This window comes from Bactrocera oleae, chromosome 2 (assembly GCF_042242935.1).
Source record: "Bactrocera oleae isolate idBacOlea1 chromosome 2, idBacOlea1, whole genome shotgun sequence".
Classification (NCBI taxonomy): domain Eukaryota; kingdom Metazoa; phylum Arthropoda; class Insecta; order Diptera; family Tephritidae; genus Bactrocera; species Bactrocera oleae.
Window position 1 is genome coordinate 6,088,658 of NC_091536.1, and position 19,217 is coordinate 6,107,874.

Below are 19,217 nucleotides of genomic sequence, written 5' to 3' on the forward strand. Positions count from 1 at the left end.
GGTGCTATCAAACAAAAAACCAGAAAAACGTTTAAAGATAGCAATAAAAACACAAAATACAGCCGCAAACGGGATACCCAACGAGTGAAGAAATAAGTGCAAATAAAGCAACACCAGAGCAAAGCAGGAAATACAATTTTGAAAAAAGTTTAAAAACTTAAAAACCTAAAGCCAACTAATCAAACGCAAAACGAGTGAAATTACAAAACAAAAAAAAATACGAAATTGGCGAAGAAAAAAAAATTATTTAAAAAAAAATTATATAAAAAATTTGTATACAAAAAATATAATACATATATTTAAATAAAATACAAACAAATTTTTTTTATTTTTAAATTTGCAATCAAACTAAATTAAGCCCGTAACTCGCTCTATAATCAGCACAGGATCTGTCATAGAAACTGTTGTAAATATTTCCATGCATCAAAAATCCACAAGACAAACAATAAAAATAAAATTGAAATCAAACAAAAAATCTCAGCGACATTTTTTTCGGCAAATCCCGGGTGTTGGCGATAATACCTCAAATATATAAACACAAAACAAAAGTATCCAACCGTACCAAAACTCTACACCCCAGCTCTCCAACCAACTGCCTGCAAGCAACCAGTCCAACAATAATAGCAATATCGCTATAAAACGTTAATTGCTGTCATTTATTTTGAATTGTAAATATTTTTACTTCCATTTCCTATTTCGCTACTCACACTAACACACATATTGACATATTGACACACTAGTACCGAAATTTTGCACCCACTAACAAAACCCTAAAGTATTAAAGAACAAATAATAATATAATATAATTATTAAATAATTTTCAAAGAAAGTTGTAAAAATATTTAAACACTTTAATATTAAATTTTTTGGCGTTTATGAAAATTTCGTCGTTTTGCGTGCTGTGCTCCTTAATTTTTTTTGTTATGAATGCTGTCGCTGTATTTATATTTTTAACAAGTATTTTTTCTACATACACACAAAACGTACACATATTATTTGTGAGTATAGTATATTTTTAAAATTATATATTTTTTTGTGCTTACCCAATTTACATGTCTGTTTTATATAATTGAGATTAAGCGAAGTTTTGCACAAACATTTGAATTTATTATTTAACACAAAAGCCATTCTTTCTATCTTTTTAATTTTTTCACAAAGAGAGTATATACAATTTTTAAAACAATTTTTTAAAAGTTAAGTATTTACATATAGAAAAAAACAAACAAAAATTATTTAAGTTAAATTTTTACTAAAAAAATTTAAAATAAACTATTTTCAAAATTAAAAATTTATAAAAAAATAACCTTATTTAATTCTAAAAACACTTCAACTTTGCACATTTAAAAATAAAAAACATTCCAAGTTATTAATTTTTTTTTATTTCATGCGTTAGTGTAAATAAAATTCTTACAAAGACAAAATTTAAAAAAATATTTTCAAAACTAAAAATTTATTTACAAAAAAAATTTCTTTCTTTGATGGTTTTATATAATTTTACATTCTATTCTATATACTTAGATTAATTCGTAAAAAATTAACCGATATTAAAATATTTCAAACTATAAATTTTCATTTATTAGATTTACGTAGTGTATATAACATCTAAAAAAAAACAATAAATGTATACATTCATAAAAATTCATTTAAACAAATTTTAAACAAAAAAAAATTTAAATTGATTTTCAAGTATTGCTTCAAAAAATGTTTATTTATTAACATTTTATCTAATTTTTTATTCTATTCATCATGTATCATGTTTATTTATTTGCAAAAAATATTTAAGCCATCACATTATAATAAATTTCAAAAAAATGTATAATAGAATGAATAAATGATTTATAGAATATTTATATACATACATACGTAACATATAAGTATAAGTCAGATAAAATTTTCATTAAAAATTAAAAATTAATACTTCTTAATTTTTTTCAATATAATTTTTTAAATTTTTCTGTTATTATTATTTTTTTAAATTTGAATGTAATGATTATTTCTGTTCTATCTATTCCAAAAAAATATGTATACCATTATGTACATATATATATATATCATTTTTTTTACAACTTATATGATTAAAAAAATTTCAAAATTTTTTCCAAAATACATATGTATGTATTATTGCTTTCTCTAAAGCTGTTGTTTTCTGTTTTTTTATAATTTTTTTTTTTAATTTTTTTGTTAAAAAAAATATTAAGTGTCAAATATTAATGCAATTATTTAAGCAATATGAAAGAATATGAAAAAAATTGTGAAATTATTTTATAGTTGTAGAATATTAATGCAAATACTTAATGAAAAAATAGTGAAAATATACAAAATTTAAAATTATTTTAAAATTTGAGAATTTTTTTCAAATAGTAAATACGTTTTTATCATTATTTTAGTATTGATTTTATCTATCATGATATTCATCATTTGAAATGAAAAAAATTGAGATTACTGATATAATTTTGATAGGCAGTTTTCTTATTCATGAAAAATATTTTACTCATTTAAAGCTCTTTTATTATTTACGTAGTTGAGTTTTAATTCGATTAAACGTTTCGTTAAAAAATATATTCACTTGACCCAAAATTTAATATTCTGTTTTAATTTTATTAATTTTTTGGGTTTTTTTAAATTTTTTTTTTTAAATTAAGTTTATCACAAATTTTATATTTTAGTCATTTGCTTCTTTCTCTTTGCTATTTCCTTCAATGTCTGTGACTTCTTACCATAACCCATTCGCATGACCACAATTATTCAGCTATCCTTATTTATGTTTCAATATTTATTTCATTTCATATTTGGGCTTCCCCTGACTCTTTCTATGTTTATCTCCTCTACTACACTCACTTTTTGTATTTCTTTTCCTGTTTTTCGCGCAAAAAACATAATTAAAAAATATTCCACGGAAAAATTGGCAAATCATGAAAATTTCCTGCAAACCAAAAAAAACAAAACAATATTTAAAGTGTTGCCTGCACGCCAAGGACACATACAAACAAACACATACATTTGTTGGGATATAACAAATAATTGAATAAGAACAGCAGCAGCAAAGCATTAGCGCGGCGTTAAAAAAACCCACTAAAGCTACAACAACAACATCTAACACGGATTACAAGGATATTTGAAAATGTTGTGATTTCTTCAATGCAACACGTGTAAGAAATTATTATTGTTATTGAAAAAATACCATATTTTATTTATTTCTTAAAATACTTGCTTTATAAAGTGCATACTTGTGCTCAGATTATATAAAACAAACACTTACATTTTCTTGGAGAATTTAATTTTCATTTTTTACACCTCTTAATAAGGCTCGTGCGCTAATTTTATTGCACTCATTATTGCTAATAGGAGGCAACTCTGTGCCAATATATTAAAACTACAGCCTCTTTAAGTACTTTATTGGCAACACTACTAAATAATTATTTATTTTCTTTTATGCCTCAACATATGTTTTGCAATTTTTTTAGTATTTTTATCAGTTTAGATTTTTTAAATTTAGAGCTAACTTTATATACTATATATATATATGTTAAACATATTTAGTTTATATAAATATATTTTATTTCCTCCCCCGCTATTGAATATACCAAAACATTTCTATGCATTACACTTTTCTCAGCACTCATACAAAAGAGCACCTGCTCACTAATTGTATGCTGCTTCCTGTAATCTTTAATTTGTCAAAATGACATTGGGGTTTTCTGCGAAATTCGAGACTCTGTCATTTCCATCATTTCGTTTTCGTTTTCGGTTTCATTTATGTTTTGTTGCTTTATATGATTTTCACTTTCATTGCATCGATTGCTTTGTTCGTGTCCCAGGTGTAAACAACAACATTTCAATGTAAACAAAATGAGTCATTGATTAACAACAACAATAGTAGAAGTATTTTGCATGGAATGCAAAAACACCGCTGACCCAAATAAGGTATTTGGATTTTGAATTAAGAAATTTTCGAAAATTGAAGTTTGGATCATCATTTTGAAATTTGTTAAGTTATTTGCAGAAGAGATGCTGAATTTGCCGAAGTGTTAATTTCACTTACCTAGTTTGATTATTTTGTGGTTAGACTGTAAAAAGGCGCAATAATCAATAGTGCAGAATTTAGCAGAGAAGAGAAAACGTTTTTTGTTATTTTTTTGTTATTTAAGGGACTTAAAGTAAGTTACTCGATGCCAACTGAGTTAGGTGCAATTATTGTCTTCTTTATTCAAATATGGTATATAATGCAATGAATATTATCGTCGCAGGAGAAAGTTTGAAAGGTATATCTCAAAGTTTTTATTTTTTTGTTGTTCCTGACCAAATTTTTTATGTTTTTTACATGTATAAGAAAAACCAATAGGTTTTTTCTTTTGAAGCAAGAATGGGTAGAAATAATATGAATTATCAGGTGTCGGTTGAATTCGGAGCTGATGGTTGAAGCAGGGATTATACGTTGAAATTACAAAACAACCGTTAAAAACTCCCTCCGCATTAAATATTTAATTTTCCACGTTTCGAGTCCGCGATTGTTCGTATACTATCGCTGCGAAGCATGTTTGATGCCGCATGCCGCTACTTCTCATCCTGCACGCGTGGAAAGAAGCCCACTGTGCTAGCCGCAAACACGAGAAATATAGTTTCAAAACCTGAATTCCTCTCTGAAATTTATAAATTAGTCATTAAAGAAATGTACATTCTTCATTAAAAAAAAAAACGGAATAAAAATAGAAAAAAAAAAATGTGGAAAACGGTTGGCCTCAAGGGCCATCCCTGCAACTTCCCTCTAATTTCATACGCTAACGTTCAAATTTCGCTTTTTTCACAGCTTTTGAGCTCTTCGAAATTTTTCGTTTTCGATATCTAGCAAGTAAATCAACCGATTTCGACCCGGTTTGCGGCAAACGATGTGTTTCTTCAAGGTTTAGAACTGATTAGTTTTTGGTGTCGATCGGTCAAGTCGTTTGGAAAAAATTCGAAAACGATTTTTCAAAATTTTTATTTTTGAGATTTCTCGAAATCTACTGGTCCGATTGGGTCCAAACTTACACGAAATTCAAGTGCAATGAAACCCTTTGGAATGCCGTTTATTCAAATCGGTTGAGCAGTTTAATAGTTATAAGAGGGTCACATACATCCACACACACACACATACATCCACACATACATACAGACATACGGACATCATCGTAGAAATGTTCGGGGAAGCTTCCTCGACCCTCAGAACGTCGAGATCTGTTGAGAACTCGATTTTTGCAAAATGGGGTGAAACCAATATCTTCCCGATTTTTAGAAAATTTTCCATTTTCTTAGCGGGAAGTTAAAAATTATTTGTTCCATTCGAAAAAATTCAACATTTATCTCATTGGAAAGCAGAGAAGAAATCGTAAAGAATAGGCCGGTTAGTTATTTTTCTATAGAAATATGTTACTTTTCTTCGTATATGCAAATGTTTATAGGTACTTTTTCCCAAAGTTGAAATCTTGAAAATTCATAACTTCAAATATTTCATATTGAGTCGAAGAATACAAAAAACACGAAAAAACGTTAACTTCGGTTACACTGAAGCTATAATACCCTTCACAGATACAAAAGATTCCATACAAAAACTTGATTCCGATCTAATTTCGTGAAGATGCCTCGTCAAATAAAAAAAGTTTTCCATGCAGGCACTTTACTCCGATCGTTCAGTTAATATGACAGCTATATGTTATAGTCATCCGATCTGTACAATTTCTTCGGAGATTACACTATTGCTTTAAATAATAATCTATGACAAATTTCGTGAAGATACCTCGTCAACTGAAAGAGCTTTTCATACAAGCACTTGCTTCCGATTGTTCAATTTGTATGGCAGCTATATGCTATAGTGGTCCGGTACCGTTTCAACAAATGAGCAGCTCCTTAGTAAGAAAAGGACCGGTGCAAAATTTGCATATATACAGACGGATAGACGGACGGACGGTCAAACAGACGGACATGGCTAAATCAACTCAGCTCATCATGCTGATCATTTATGTATATATTTTATAGGGTCTCCGACGTTTCCTTTTTGGTGTGGCAAACTCAATAAACCCTGTTTAGGGTATAAAAAAATGTTAAATGTAAATTTTCGATGGAATGACCCATATGTGTGTATGGTACTTCCCATAATTGAACTTACTGATGACAGAAAAAAAATTATCATTAAATTTAATTCTTTACATATACATAGTATATACATACATATTGGTGTATTGGCAGGAGAAACCATATTAAATTCCAAATAGATATTGATACCAAATTTGCAAATATTTAGAAACAACAATTTATAGCTTTAGACATTTTATCACTTAACTGTTTTAAAAACACGCGCTTTTATATACCTACACACATATGCATACACATACTTGTACACTCCAAAAGTTTCCTTTCAAATTAGTAGCACCTTTTAAGTTACTCATATATCTGCAGATTCTGCTATAACGGCACGTGTAGTTAGCTACTAACGCCTCCTTAATAAGTAAATGCGCGGCTAGCGAATATACTTGTACAAACATGTGTATGTATATATGTATGTATGTGTGTAAGTCCATTGGGTCAATGCACTGCGGACTGACTGACTGGAGATTGAATGAAGCGCTGCGTCATCGCATCATCGTTAATTCTCGACTAACTGTATTCTAGCAGCGACCAATATTACGTCACTTCATGGCATCCAACTTTTTACCGCTTTTGCCAAAAATTGCGAAATACATTTGACTACGTGATTTCGGTCAATGGGTGTGTCATGCACAGCATATTTTTTTACTGGTTAGTGGCTTTGAAAGAGAATGGCTTGGAAAAAGTGTTTAATGGCTAATTAAAACGTATATTTGGGGGTTAAAAGCTAATTACAAATTGCAAAATTTCGGATACATACATATGTGTATATAGTTAGTTGTGCTACAAATATCTAGGCGCTTGATACATATTCTTATGCTTATTAAGCTGTACGCTTTGATTTCAATAGAAAGTGGGGGATCGTACAAGCTTTAAGTTAGATCCAAAAGGTTTATGGATTTTATGAGAGGATTTTTTTCCAAAAAATATAATATTCTCGGATAAACGTTTTCGCCTGCTGAGAGAAGATCTATATTTGTAAGGTCTCAATCATCTTTCAAAAGACTAAACTTGATTCAAACAAGATTAAAATCTAATTTTGAACTATTTTGGTAAGAAACATTTTTGTTTAAAAACAAACTCCTAACTGAATGTGTTATGAGCAAAAATATAACGTAATTTTTACTTTTTCGCGGCACAAAAACAATAAAATTTGTTATTCGGATATCCGAATATTAATAAATAATTTGTTTATATTTAGGGGGCATATCTAAAGTAACAGCTGTATCAGCTGTTTTAATATTTATACATATTTTTACAATGCACAGTAAAAATGTTGAAGAAAAAGATTAAACATTTTTCGAATTACACGCGACCTCTGACAGCGCTAAAAAAGCATTTCCTGCTGCAGTAATTCCTATCCCAAAAGAATTCTTTACTAGATATAAAAATTGAAGCTATCAGTTAATTAATTTCAAAAGTTTTTCGGCTTTTTTATGAATAAAAGGATTCTAGGAAATCTTCCAAAAAATTAAAAGTCCAAATGAAATATTTAAAAAAATCAAACACCGTTAAATGACATAGTAAATTGCTTACATAGTCTTGCCATTACTCATGTGGCGGGCTTAGTAACTAAAAGTAAATGAGCCAACAACAACAATGACAGCAGTACATACAGAAGCAGTTAAGCGCAGAGCAAAATACACGCTAGTAACTCCAAAATGGGGAACACAAAGCAATAGGCAGACAGGCAGACAGACAGACATTAAAATAAAAATTATTAAACTAACCGAAAAGAAGGCAACTACAGTGCTAACTTTGCCTGGAAAAAGTGGCAAAAAATAGTATTTTATTCACTTTTCTAACATTAATTAATTTGATGTTCATGTTGTAGTTATTGCTGTAATTTACAGCTGCTGCCGCTGTATTTTAGTCAAAAGCGCATGCGATTAATACTCGAGCATGTGTGTGTTTTTTTCAGCTGCATACAGACTAAAATGCAACAACAGCAATAAATACTACTGTTAGTAGTGTCTTAAAAGAGTAACAACTAGTCTACAGAACGCCAGCGCAGCCTCGAAGCGAGCAGCGACTAGCGAGTGAGCGGATTGAGTGCGCTACAGAGGCGCGCAAAATCAGTCAAGTGTACGAAATTCAAGCGGTAGCGGCGGCAAAAAGCTAAACACACAATCTATAAGCATAGTTAGACTAAATTGCTTCAAACAACAACAAAAAACAGCAAAGAAAAAATGAAAAATTTAGCAACGTCGCGCCGTCGCAGCGGCTGCGTTTGTTGAAAAAGGAACAAAATACATTAAAATAAATATTCGAAACTCAGCCGAAGAGAGTTCGCTGACCCGCTGCTACTCGCCTAACGTTTATTTGGCTGTCTAATAATATTTGCCGCTATATTTGTTGTGTATAGTCAAGCGTAGTGACCAAAAACGTATTAAAAAAATGCAAATAAATAAATAATCGCAAAACAAAGACGCTAAAAGCCTGAAATATGACTAAAAGGCGATAAATTCGCGCAGCACTCGTCAGTCGCTTGACTATGCAGGTTGTCAGTGGGCACTACAGGTATTGTGTTTGTAGATAAAAGTTATGTTTTTGTATTAAATTTGTTATATAGTGGCCGATGACCGCTGGCCTGAGAGCGTTGGGCATGTGAAGGTGTGCAAAATATTTTTTTATACTTATATTTATATGATAATAAAAATAATATATATATTTTTTAATTGACTGTCAAATATATTAAGGGTCACACCTAGTGTGACAGCCTAAAAACGTAGATTTTTGGGAATTAAAAAAAAATACTGTATCGATTTTCAGGATGTATTTATACATGTTTCAAGAACACACAATATAATAAAAAAAAGATAATATTAATTAATTTAATTAATTTAAATTAAAATTTTTTTAGTTATACGAGATCTCCGACGGCGCTAAAAATAAATACTTCTCCACTGCTGCAATGGTTCCGGCATGTGTTTTTTTTTTCAGCTTTATAAAATTTTTTTTTTTTGAATGTTAGCCCAGTTTTTTAGGCGATTTTGGCCTGACCAATAGATCATTATATGCAGAATTATACTATGCAGAACAGGTAGAAATAAATTTCATGATGATCGGCTCATTTGTCTTCGAGTTATCACCTTTAATAAAAGCAAATATAATCAAAATGAATGAGTAAAATGTCACACAAGTATATGTATATAAAAAGGTGAAGGTAGGTAGGTAGGTAGAGTGGCTGTCTGACGACGCAGCTAGGCTCTTAGCTATCTTCTTGTGCAACCTCTGAAACATCATCAAGAAACCCTTTTTTCGATTCTTTTCCTGTAAAAAGGCTTGCATTCGCATAGAAGATGTTTTTTCGTCTCCTCTTCTTCTACCTTCTGACAGCTTCTACAATAGTCTAAAAGTGGCCAAATGCATATGTAGTCCTTCTTTTCCGGAGCCCCATTGTAGGGTGGTGGCTGTTCCGGGTACTTCATCTATTTTACAGTTACCAGGAATGTCAGCAAGCACTGGAACCAATTGCAGGTTTATCGTGAAATAGGATGTTAAATCCACTAAGAGCTCTAAGCATTCTTTCACTATCTTTGGCGGAACCCTAGGAGACTGTAGGGATTTCAAAGTTGCTTGGCTATCTGTATATATAAATATATTCCTTGTTGTGATCACACTGCTTGTCAGAACAACAAGACTTTCGTTGATTGCTGTGCTCTCCGCTTGGCAGACACTGCAGTGTTCTGGTAAACGGAAAGCGATTTTTGTATCTAATTTGGCTGAAAAAACACCATTTTCCACCTTATCCAGCTTGAACCCATCTGCACAGATGCTTATTCCTTCGTCTTTGTCCACCTTGCCTCTTTCCCTTTCTTATCTGGAAGGGAAGCCTCTATTCTGTAGGATTTCGAAAATGAGTGGTAATGAATTGAGAATTGGGAACTTACTAAGTATCATAGAATGTGCCTTATTACAGACGTCCAATTGAGAGGATTCCCTTAGTCTTAGAGCTGACTTCGCTGCCAGTTGCTTACAGAAGAAATTTGTTGGCGCTGTGCTAAGAGCTCCACTGATGCAAGTACTAGCTGCACTTTGTATGCTTTCCATACGCCCTACTGCGTATTTCTTGTCCATTATTGGCCACCATACCAATGTACCATATGTCATATTCAGTCTAACAACTGCTGTGTAGAGCCAATAAGCTACTCGAGGCGTTTATTCGCGTTACCTTTTGCAGGTATAAAGTGCTGTAACTGCTTTCTTCACCCTTGCCTCTAAGTTTGGCAATCAGCCTTTAGAGGGCTGACGCTATGTATACTGAAAGGCGTGCTGAAATTTTTTTGTGTGACTAAATTTCGTTGCAATTGTCCCCTTTTACAATAGTATCTACAAATTATGTTTCATTTCAAAAGAAAAAAAATGTTAAACATGAGGTACTTTTGTTTAAATTTTAATGAAAAAGTTTGGTTACCAATTTTGTTGAAATAGTGTTGTCATACATGATTTTAAAATGGCAAACATATTCATTTGTTCGACAACTACTATCATTGAATTTGACATAATGAAATTCACACATACATATGTAAGTGCTCGCTGTGGATTTTTTAAAATTGCATGTATAATATACATATATTTTCTTCTATATACTGTTATATATCTCAAAATAGCGTTGCATTATTGCAAACAACCGTTAGATTAACAAAAGGAGCACAGTTTTATATACACTGTAGTACTCAGGCATAAAAGTACCAAATATCGTCAGTGACGACAGGAATTAAGCACACAAAAAAAAACTACAAAAACAAAAGCAATTACAGCATATTGTAGCGTAATAACTGCCAATGAGAACGACAAACGCAATTAAGTCACAACAAATAATGCGACTGTGACGCTTTGCTAGCTTTATTGTTATTGTTGCTTGATTTTCGTAGCGTCCAGAAGCATATACACACATACACACAACTACATCTACTATATTTGGTATGTGTGTGCACGTGTGGTGAGATCTGCATGTGCGCGCAAAAATGCCATTCACACAATTCGTAATTCGAATATTTTATGAGCCGGGCAAATAAAAAATAGCGCACAGTAATATACATACATACATACATATATTGAAGCAGTTTATGGTGTGCTCAGCGCTGCTCCTGGATGCGCGCCGTTTCATGCATAAAATCTGTGTCGTTATTCAAATCTGTTACTACTTGAAATACTATCCGCAGTCAGTTTTAGAGTTTATTGAACTGTGCTGAGTGGTGCTGTTGTCTTTATTATTATTGTTGTTGCTGCCCGGTTTTTTTCTCTACAAAAGAGCTGAAAATGCAAATAGGATTCATTTGTTTCCGCAAACAAATCGGAAATGAATGTTTTTTGAGCCAATTGCTTAAATTTAGAAAAAATTTATGCGAATTTTGTGTTGTTGTTGCAATTTTTCAAGATTTTAGTTGTGTGAATTGCTGAGAAAGACAGATTAATGTATATATTTTTTAACTGCACCATAATTTTTTTTTAACGTAGAAGGCTAACATACTTTCGGGATTGCATTCATCAGAAAAGCCTAAAGCAACTCCGCTCAATGGTCTTAAATAAACACTGAACATTTAATGATATTTAGAATGCCATTAACATTTCGATTTCCATTTTTTTTTTTTTTTTGTATTGAGTATATGTGTTCTCTTTCTTTGATGAAAAAAATGCGAATGAATAAACAAATTAAAATGTTAAAATGTTCATCGTTCTTAAATTAGTATGAAATAATTTAGTTTCAATTATGTACTGTATCGTGGATCCGATGAAAGTTGTTTTAGATTATTGAGGATCTGTCTATATTAGCTAGAATTAGTATATAATAAAACACAGTCAAATTTAGCTGCTGCTGTATTTTCCTCGCAATTTTTTTTCATAAGTATCTCTATAAGAACTAAAACGAACGAGTTTTCAAAATAAAATTTTCCAGCCTATTTTTGGCTTAAACAATTGTCTAAACATTACGATAGAGCTGAAGAAAGGTATAGGTATATGTATAACGCAAATAAGTGTAATGAACGATTATCATTTATCATTTTATCAAGGATAAAGAAATCAGTAATAATAGATTTATTCTCTTTCAGAATCAAAGCGACATTTTTACAGCCTGAACAGCAAACGTCGGATATCCTATTAGGTATATACGAGTATGTAAATGATCAGTATGTCTGCCTATCTGTGCCTTTATACGAGTATATGCAAACTAGTCTCTCAGTTTTTGAGATATTGATTTGAAATTTTACGCATGTCTTTTTTTCGCAAGAAACTGCTCTTTTGTCGGAACCGACGATATTGGACCACTGAATTATAGCGGCCATGCAAACAGACCAATCAACTTCAAGACAAATATCCTTTTTCTTTATTAGGTAACCTTAATTCGGTTTGCAGATTGTTTGCATCAAACAACGTGGCTAGAAAAAACCAGAAAAACGTTTTTCGTTGGTTGTAAACCATTGGCCGGTAACCTTTTCAGATTTAGTTATACAAGGTGTGTCTTAAAAGTAACCGAACTTTGTGAATTATTATTTGTTCAAAATAGGTTGCATTAGAACGATCAACCAATGCATGCATACATTATTTTATGTCATTTATAGGAATATTTTTCTTCAGTTATGGCTGCTTGAATGGCTAGAATATCATCATAAACTGCTGCTTTTATGCTGAATTTCAGTTTTCTGTTTATTACAAGTATCTAAGGCAATGGTGCAATATCCAAAGAAATTGTTTAGATCGGATGACTATAGCATATAGCTGTCATACAAGCTGACGGATCAAAATTAAGTTTTTGTATGGAATCTTTTGTATTTATGAAGGGTAGCACAGCTTTGGTGCAACCGTAGTTAACGTTTCTTCTTGTTTCTTTATTTTGTTTCATTATGCTCAGCAACCAATAATAGTTTTTCAGTTCCTAAAGATTTGAAAGGAAAATAGAAGATTGAAGATAAGATAGAAGGTAAAGGAAAGAAGAAAATTTTCTATCGGTGTGATAACGTTTTAAGTTAAACTGAACTTAAATTCCATGCATTTGTACTGCTTCCATCCGATTGATGTAGATCAATTAAATATGAGTTCCTTCTTACTTTTATAAGCACATGTTACAGCAACTTCCATCTCATTCGATATAAGTATAATTCTGATCATCCAGCTCTTTTTACTGAGCCATTTGTAATTCAATAAATATGAATATTGTCCCTTAAAATGCGAGGTTTGCGATTTAAATTAATTTTGAAACTGTTCAACAGTTTGGAATATCATCTATCGATTATCGATAAATATTTTTCGGGAAAATTTCCGGTGTAGAAAATCGCAACCTTTCAGGAGACGATACAGAGTTAAATGCATCATAATGTAGACTTCCTTGGATTCGCTAATGATTCTTCAACACAAAACCAATATTACTTGATGTGAAAATTCTATTCAAAGTTTTCAAAACTCCTGATATTTTGATAGGCGGGATTAGCATTCAGCAAGACAACAGTATGCGGAATTTGAAAGACATACTGAAAAAATCGATAAATTATCAAACTGTATTTGTCGGTAGATAAATTCGCCCCAACCTTTTGTTGGATTTTGCTAGATAGGGAGGCAACTAATTACACGGCGTAAACAAGTGCAGTAAAAATTTACTTATATTTTATATGCACACACAAAAAATGCCCTCATTTACTAGTCATTGGTAGCCGGCTTATCAACACACATAGTAAATACTCAAAACGGTGGGCGCATTTATTATATGGGAATATGCGCAGGCGCATGACACGCGACCAAGCAGCGGCGACGGGGCCATAAATAACACACACAAGAGATAAGTAAGTCAATAAAGCACTAAGCACACGCGCTAAATGAAAAAGGTAAACCAAAAACAGCACAAAAAAAAACAAAAACATTTGCATGTGGCATACAACATTAACAACAAGTGTGACTGTGTGTGTGCGAATGGGAATGCATATATTAGCAAGTTTTTCTGCAAACTCATACTCACACACATATATATAAACACATACAACTTTTGTATTCATTGAGTTTTTGTGTTGCAGTTGTTGTTGTTGGCGTAAGACTTTTCGTTTTCCATTGACTTGGCCGAGTTTTCACATGAAACCGCGAAGAGATTCATTGAATGAAAATTCCAGCAAACAAAACACACACATGTACATATATGCGCCAATGAAGCTTTATGCATTTATGAGTGTATATATGCATACATACATATATGTAAATATATACATATGTATATGCACGGCGCTATAAAAATAGTCATCCAAGTCGTCGCGTTGCTGTGGCACGTGTGTCATTGGCAAGCAAGTGCGCGCATGCGCCAGGGCCACACTTATGACTATGTAAGTACGTATGTAGTATGTGGTACGCGTCGCGGAATTAGCATTGCTGCCACAGTCGCCGCTGCCGGCCAATACCTGTTGCTGCAAGTAAACAACTTTAGCCTCAATTTGTTGCTGGCTACTTGCAACAGCTGCACAACCTTGCCAAGTTTTTCGTAGTACAAGCAACAAACGCTACTTACCGCTATTGTTGTTGTTGTTTCAGTTTATTGCCGCCACACAGCTAAGTGTGGCCTCAATGTGGTCACATGTGTTCGTTTTCTTCTTTAGCCACTTTGTTTTTATTGCAATTGCATGCTTTATTGCCATGGTTTTTTTTTAATTTTTAATTTTGCTATGTTTTTCTGCTGCTGTCGCTTGCATCTTCTCACGTGCGCTGCATAAACATGCAACGTTCGCTAATTGCTATTGCTATTGTTGTTCGTGCGGTTGTTGCTGCCATCTGTTTTCGTATTCCGCACAGCATCCGCCACAAGCCATTCAATGCCATCTGTGTTGGGGCCAAGTCATGGTTGTTCTGGCCAATGACTGTCCTTAATTTCTACACTTGTGTTCGTAGCGGTAATATCTTCACTTTTTCTTTCTCGTTTCCGCACTTCCCGCTGTACACATGTTGGCGCATTAACTTCTTTGAACTAAACTCAAACGAACGGCTCTCAGTCTGTATCAAGTATTTGCTTAGAATATTATGAAGTAGCGAAAACACTGGATAGCGGTGGTAAAAACCTAAAAATAATAAAAGTTATGAATCCATCGAAAATATATTAAATATCGATAGCCCGGCGACTATTAGACTGCCTACATGTCCTAAGGCTTGGAATAACAACTTTCATTATCGATAATCGAAATTTTTTTTAAATCGATATAAATTACACAATATCAAACAATTAGGCTAATAAATCCCAATAACGAATGTTTTTTTATCTCTCTAAGTCTTCAAGAAACTCGTCTAAATTACTTTAAAATAATTTTGAGAACTTCGTCTAATTACTTAAAAACACAATTAAACCAAATTGCATTATTCCTTCAGTCGAATAAGTATTTTATTAAAACACTGTAACTACAGTAATTGGTCGAACAAAATTCGGTAAGTACGATCGGTAAACATTACAACTTTCTGTCCTGTCAGATAAATAGTCGAGCGCTTCGATGACAACTATTTAAAGGTTTCTTTGAAGCTGCCTCTGAAAAGCTAAACAATTTTATGAGATGCTTTTATGAAACTTTTTTAAAGCACTCTAATTAATAGTTTGGTCTTCCAAGCACTCGATTCCAGCAGCTCATTTCCAAAAATTAAAATAAAACGTAAGGTACTCTCTTAGTTGTGATACTTCGATGGAACTGTAATATATATATACAAATTTATATGGTCGAAAAAATGTCGAATATGCGGAAAACGTTCTATGATCCTTCTGATCAATCTCGTAGGCCATCTCAGAGTTGAGCATTATTTGTGTAGAATTCAGACGAATTAGTCTCTCTGTATCTGAAATGCACAAGTGCTTTCTCCCAAAGAAGCTGCTCATCTGTCGGAGCCGTTGATGTCGGGCCACTGTAGCATAAAGCTGTTATACAAACTGACCGATCAAAATCAAGTTCTTCTACTTTTTTATTTGTAAAGGGTATTATAGCTTCGGTGCATCGTATACCTTTTTTCTTATTTGTACCGATTTTATTTATCCGGAAATGTTTTCGGTTCTCATGCTATCGTCTTACAGTACGTTTGAAATCGTTATTCGCATCATTTGATCTCTTAAAGAAGACTAAAGAACTTAATGATTATCTTAATTATGAGCTTAATACGATAGTAAGTTAAATGATCATTTAAGAGTTGTTCTTTAAAACTAACTGACTCGGCTTTGTTCATTCCTAGGCAATTTAGACAATCCTTGGCGGTAGCGCATCCACCTAATATGAATATAATAATAAGAATTGTTGAAAAATGTTTAATAAAATACCCCTTTATCGCATATGTATTTATTTTTTATTGTTGTGTTGGATAATTTCAACCTTAGCGGAACGCTTGCATTAACTTAGTTTGATGAGAACTTTTTAGGCGCACAACAACAATGTGAAGCAAGAATTTTCCCAGCCTTGACATTCGGGCTAGTAGCTGCATTTTATGTTCTTAACTATATACATAAATATGTACATGTATACATACCCTTTTTATGTTCCACTTGCTCATTGTTTTTCACATAATTTTCCATTTTGATTAGCATATGTGACACGTTTTTGCTTTTATACTATATATTCTGCTTTTAAGTGTGTTTATCTTTTTACAACAACATTTAACTCGTTTGCTTTTCTTAAGCTGGCCTTTGCTTACTTTTTCTTTGCGGATCTTTAGCTGCTTTTATTGCGTTTGATATTCATCTGCATTTTTCTTGAACTCGACCCAGTTTCGCGTTTTCACCCCACTTCTCACACAAATTCAAGTACAAATGCACATATTAACATTCACATGCTTACTGGCTTTAGTGGGATAGTATGCAAATACTAAGTACATATGTATGTATATGCCAAGATTTTTTTTGCTTCGATCCTATAGTACTTGCAGACTTGCTTACTTACATATTTAATTACTTACGCGTACTTATACACATACTTGCTGACATATTTCCACAAACACACTTACAATTGTTTTACGAGTATTTAATTATCTCATTATAAAGTCGATATGCCAGCGGAAGTATAGTTTTGAACTTTATATACCACGAATAGGCAGAGAATAAAATCGGTCAAATATTTAGAAAAGCCTTTACGCGCTAACTTTATACATACATACTATATTTGTATAGATATTTAATATGTAGAAAACTAACATCTGCATTTCTGCTTGGCTATCCCCTAGAAAATTTAATCACTTGATCTCATATCAGTTATCAACAATTTTTATACTCTGAACAAAGTATGTTAAGTTTGCCATGAAGTTTGTAACAGTAGAATGAAAGAAAAGTTTATGTACCTATATGTATATAAATGATCAGCATGACGAGCTGAGTCGATTTAGCCATATCCGTTTGTCTGTGTGTCCGTTCGTCTGAATGTATATATGCAAACTAGTCCCTCAGTTTTTGAGATATCGATCTTAAATTTTCCTTTTCCTCCCAATAAACTGCTTATTTGTCGAAACCGTCGAAATCCGACCACTTTAGCTACATACCTATCATTCAAACTGACCGATTATAGTCAATATCAATTTTTATGTCGTTTTAAGGTATATGAAATGTTAAAACTTAAGATTTTTTATTGTTTTCACTTTACTTAAATTGCTTTTATGCAAACGGATTCGACGCCAGCAACATGTTAATTATTATTTTTGTGCATTTTATAGTAATTAAAGTTAGTGACTAATCTTAATTATAATTTTATGTAAAGTAATTATTGAGATCAATAAACCTTGTTTTTAAAATATTTTCTAAAAGAAAAAATTATGTAAGTATGTTTATTAAGTTTTACACTCAAAAATTTATAATATAATAAAAATTCACTCATAATGTCTGCTAAAAATCAAATAAAAAAGTCCCACACAATTTAGTACAATTAAAATGTAACAGTCCTCTAAAATATTACACTATTAGCCAGAACACAAATTGTTTCTAGTTAATTATTTTCTATTGCTTATAATACTTTTTTTTGCCATACTTTTTGTTATTGTTTGTCCGAACAATACATATGCAAACTGACCTGACGCACAAAGCACCTGTTCAACCCACGCACTTTTGCTGTGTTCATACCGCGTAAATTCATGCAAATACATGAACATTTTTGTTTTCTGTTAGAACATTGCGGTTGAGAGACGCCAACGCGCGCCACAAGCGATGCGCCGTTACAAATGAAATTGACCTCATTTTCGATTCTCTCACTCTATAACCATAAAATGACAATAAACATTCATAGGGCACAACCATAATACACATTAAAAATAATAACAATAAACAAGTAAGGAAGGGCTAAGTTCGGGTGAAACTGAACATTTTATACTTTTGTAACTTGCGTCACACACAATCTTTAAGAAAACTTGTTCATTTAATTTTATTAAAGTATCACATATTTTGTCAGGAGAAGTTATACTTGAGATCATATTTTCAAGCAATTTTATAAATATATAATACACACATTGAACAAAATATTCGGCATAAGGTTTGTTAGAATAACGAAAATCAATATGAGTAGTATTTGGGAGTTGGGTTATTCGTAGACTAAACTCGCATGCATTCAGTTAATTTTGCTAAGATATCTTACATATGGCACAAGGCCAAACGGATGTGTGACAATCTTGGTCCGATTTTGACAATTTTTAGATTTGAGAATTTGAGATATACCTCAAAAGCACTATTTTTGTAAAGTCTTGTCCTAATATATACTTTGGTGCTTGATTTGTATACTGGTAAGTGAAAAAATCATATAGAATTTAAAATTGGCGTGGTTATAGTCGTCGATTTCGTTTATTTTCTCATTGTGAATGCTTTTAGTAGTACCGTTATATAGGGAGTGGGCGAGGTTATCATCTGATTTAATCCATTTTCACACTGCCGAAGTAAGTGTCAAAAATATTTAATCTGTTACAATCTTCTGTACAAAATGTACAATGATATAAGTATTAATTTAGTGCTTAGTTATGGCGTTTTATAAGTTTTCGATTAATGGCGTTTTGTGAACGTGGCAGTGGTCCGATTACGCCCATCTACCAAACCAAACTTCTTATGGTGCCAACGAACATGTGTACCAAGTTTCAGCAAGATATCTGAATTTTTACTCAAATTACAGCTAGTATGGACGGAC

At 32.1% G+C, this 19,217-nt stretch overlaps 1 protein-coding gene across 1 annotated transcript in view; it reads left to right on the plus strand.

Moving 5' to 3' along the window:
• The first annotated feature begins 298 nt into the window (after positions 1-298).
• The window catches only part of ich (zinc finger protein ichor), a 34,866-nt gene continuing 15,947 nt past the window's right edge, over positions 299-19,217 (plus strand). Inside the window, exons 1-2 of the mRNA XM_036373409.2 lie at positions 299-998; positions 2,958-3,149. The gene's annotated coding sequence lies outside the window, so the exon portion shown is untranslated. The remainder of the gene's footprint in view (positions 999-2,957; positions 3,150-19,217) is intronic.